At 49.5% G+C, this 4,200-nt stretch overlaps 1 protein-coding gene across 1 annotated transcript in view; it reads left to right on the top strand.

Annotated features, from left to right (window-relative positions):
- LOC129677327 (NXPE family member 3-like) overlaps nt 1-4,200 on the top strand; it is a 15,431-nt gene that overhangs the window by 1,316 nt on the left and 9,915 nt on the right.

The following is a 4,200-nucleotide window of genomic DNA, read 5'->3' as shown; positions in this document are numbered from 1 at the left end:
AGGAAAAATTGGGGTCCTGCCAGCCCAAGGGTGTCTGAGTAGGTGGTGAGCAGAGCTCAAGCTGGAAGGAAGAGCTGATTCTGGTCCTTCCAGCCATAGCAAACTAGCAAGGGAGGGCCAGTGTCCATATTATTGTCTGTAAAGGTTCTGTTTTGGTTGTTGATTGTTTTTGTTTTTGTTTTTCTGAGACAGGGTTTGTCTGTGTAGCCTTGACTTTCCTAACTCACTTTGTAGACCAGGCTGGTCTTGAACTCACAGAGATCTGCCTGCCACTGCCTCCCTGAGTGCTGGGATCACAGGCATGTGCCACTGCACCTGGCTCCACAGAGGTTCTAAATGTGGTGTTTGCAAAGCAGTGAACCAAGAGGCCATGACTAGCCAGGCACTCACAGTATTCAGAGGGACACAACCTCTCTCCCGGGGCTCCCTCAGACAGGAAGAACCTGGAGGCATTGATGCCCCCCTCAAGAAGTGAGGGACCCCTGTGTTCATCGTTTCCCCAGCCCAAAGGGAAACTGAAGTGGGGGGCAAAGAAGATCTGTAGGGGCCTCCCCAATAGCAGACAGAGCTGGAATGAGAGTGGTGCTTGATTTTCCACATGAACAACAGAGAGAGAGAGAGAGAGAGCAAAAGAGAGACAGAGACAGAGAGAGAGAGAGAGAATGAAGTCTTTGTTAAAAAAAAAAAAACGTGCTCCACCTCTGACAAGCACAAAGAACACTGGGCACAGGGTGGAATGTACCAGTTGCTTTATCCCTGAGGAGACCACATACAGTGCCCCAGAGAAGGCAAAGTTGGTCTAGAGGCTCAGGGACAGTGATCCAAGAGTGCAGCCACTCGAAGGTCTGGGCCAGGGTTCGACAGCCTGATTGCCAGCATCCTCTAAGCCCCAAACGGATGGACACTGACCCAAGTACTTGAGGGGCTTCAATGTGTGGCCACCACTCCTGGAGGGAAGGTGCTGGCCACCAGCCACCAAGCCCTAGGCTGGGGGAAGGGCTCCAGCTGTGTGCATGAAGCACCCAGCCAGCAGGTCAATGTTCTGGGGCAGTAAACATGGCCAATCCTATAGAAAGGTCCTGTTGGATTTTTCAGACAAGTCTCTCACTGAGCATGGAGCTGGCTTTTCAGCTAGGCTGGCTGCTCAGTGAGGCCCTGGGCTCTGCTGTCTCCACCTCCCCAAGTGCTGGGGTTCCAGGCGCACCATATCCAACTTTCACAAATGTTCTAGAGTTCAATCTTAGGCCATCTCCCTTGCACATCACCCACCAAGACATCTCCCCAGCCCTAACATGGGTTTTATTCCAGGACTTTAACCTCCTTCCTGCCAGGGAAGTATGTGCTGTGGTCAGCCCTGAGGTGTAACAGCATACTTCCTGGCTTCAAATGTTCTCACTGTCTTTTACTGTGCTTTTAAAGGCCCACTTTACAGGCTGGAGAAATGGCTTAAAGGAAGCATACTTGTCTAGATCTTGGACAAAGTACAAGACGCCATCCCTGGCTCGATAAGAAAATATTTTATTAAGGTGTAACACACGTACAAACAACAGCTGTGGACATATATAATCTATGCAATGTCCTGAATTTACAATAAGTATACACCTTTGAGGCCACCTCCACAATCCCTGCTGGACACATATCCATCACCTCATAGACGCCAAACTTTTAAGCTTAAGGATGTCAGGAGTGACGAGTACAGGAACAAGGGGTTGGAGCGGAACTCTGAGGTTCAGAGCCCTGGCTGCTCTTCCAGAAGACCTGAGATAAGATCTCAGCAACCATGTTGGGTGACTCTCACCTGCCTGTGGTTTCAGCCTAAGGTAATCCTCCATCTGGCCTTTGCACACGGATGGCATACACACAAGCACATATGTTTAAACAAAAATAAAGAACACCAGGGTAAATTCAGCTTCTGCTGGGCAGTGTGGTGCCTACCTACCAGGTTGGCACTCTGGAAACAGGAAGGCCACAGTTCAAGCCTGGCCTCTCCTCGTATTGAATTCAAACTTAGGGTGAAACCCAGAGCTTCGTGAGTGCCAGGCAGGCGCGCTCCAGCTGTGTTCCTAAGTCCTGGCACCTCCGTGTTCTCTCCACAGCACCAGCTCTCCCCTCTCCCTCTGGGTCCCTTCTCCCTGCTAAAAGGGTCCTCTTCAGGCTTGGGCTCTGACTTTGGAGGACGAGGTTGAACAAACACTCATGTGGATCATCTCTGTGGCTCTTCCTGCTCCTTGTAGCCTTCCTTGGTGTGTGGTGGAGAGAGCAGGGCCTAAGCCCTGGGTTCAGAAAGGCAGTGGCACACAGCCTTGGCCTCTGCGGGGTCTCCATTGGCTCTTCTTCACATGCTTGCAATCCTTGGTTCTGACAAGGCTTCTGATGTTGTTCAGCTGAGGTTGGTGTTGCCTCGCTGTTTTAGAGATGGTCTCACTATGCAGGCCTAGCTGTCCTGGAGTGGGCTATATGCAGCAGGCTGGCCTTGAACTCACACAGATCAGCGTGCTTTGGCCTTAAGAATGCTGGTATTAGAAGCGTGCGTTTCCCACACCTGCTACTTTATTTTGCTTTTGAAACAATCTTGGGTAACACAGGTTGACCTGAACCTCCTTTTTTCAATTTTTAAAAAGTGTGTGTGTGTGTGTGTGTGTGTGTGTGTGTGTGTGTGTGTGTGTAGGTCAGAGGGCACCTTGCTGAGATAGAGTCTCTCTTTTCACCTCATGGGTCCACATCAACCTCAGGCCATCAAGACTGGATACTGAGACACATTAACGGCCTTTGAAAATTACTCACCTGTTTATGATTACATATGTGTCCGTGCGTGGGTGAGGGTATGTGTATGCCACAGTGAGTGTGTGTGAGGTCAGAGGAAAACTCTGTGGAGTAGTTGTCACCTTCCACCTTTATGTGGGGCCTGGAGAATTGACTCAAGTCACCCCCAGGCTGCCACAGCAAATGCCTTTACCCACTATGTCACTTTGTGGGCACAAGCTCAAGGTTCTGACCCCTTTGCCCTGTCTCCTGAGTTACAGGCCAGAAGCTGACACAGCTGGCTTATTCAGTGCTGAGATTTGAACCCAAAGCATCAAACATAGTAGATAAACATTCTCTAAACTCAGCTGCATCTCAAGCCATTTATGTTCTTTTTGTGTGTTTCTTTCTTTTGAGAAGGGTCTCACTATGTAGCCTTGGCTGGTCTGGAACTTGTTATGTAGACCAAGATGGCCTTCAATTCATAGAAACTGGTTGACTCTGCCCCCCCCCCCATAGGCTTGAGCTACCGTGCCTGGCCCGTCATCATTTTTCTTGATCACCGTAAACTATATAATGTCTAGGAACTCAGTGTTTCCATCTCTAAGTGGAGACAGGAACAGTGCTCCATCCTGAGTGTGGAGGTGTACACCTGGAGCTCTGTAATCAATTAATTGTAGATCTATTTCCTGTGGGCTTCTATGTCTCCTTCCTCCACCCCAATCCCTGTCAACTCCCCAACACCAAGGAGGAAAGAAAGCTTAGTGGGTAGAAGGGACCGTAATCCTCTTTAGGTTCTTCCTGCAGGTTAGGGTCATTGGGCTCCTTGGGGCAAGTCCAACCTTCATAGTTAGGAGACCTGACTTCTCACCAAACTGCACCAACAGCAACCAGGAGCAGCAGGGGGAAGCGGCAGCCCTCTTCTTCCTCAGAGCCACCGACCCTGGGTCTCTCCTGGCTCTGGCATTTATTGTCTCTCAGAGTTGCCAGAATTAAACTATCTGAGCTGCCAAAGTTCAGGGTCCTCTCAGAGTCTGCACGGGACAAATTGTCAGCTCCTGTGGGCAATCTGGGGCAGCCCCATATTTCACACCTGGGATTCAAACAAAACCATGTTTGCATAACATAACAATTTGTTTTGTTTTGATTTTTTTTTTTTGAGACAGTCTGGGTAGCCCTGACTGTCCTGGAACTTGCTTTGTAGCCCAGACTGGTCTCAAACTCACATAAATCTTCCTGCCTCTGCCTGCTGAGTGCTGGGATTAAAGGCATGTACCACCATGCCTGGCACATTACTGAGTTTTGACAGAAACCAAAACTTCCACTACACTTCCCTCCTTTAGTCTAAAAAAGAAGAAGAAGAAGGAGGAGGAGGAGGAGGAGGAGGAGGAGGAGGAGGAGGAGGAGGAGGAGAAGAAGAAGAAGAAGAAGAAGAAGAAGAAGAAGAAGAAGAAGAAG

Source organism: Psammomys obesus, unplaced genomic scaffold (assembly GCF_907164565.1).
Source record: "Psammomys obesus unplaced genomic scaffold, mPsaObe1.curated_primary_1811, whole genome shotgun sequence".
In the NCBI taxonomy this organism is placed as follows: Eukaryota; Metazoa; Chordata; class Mammalia; order Rodentia; family Muridae; genus Psammomys; species Psammomys obesus.
This window is presented reverse-complemented; position numbering and strand designations above follow the sequence as displayed.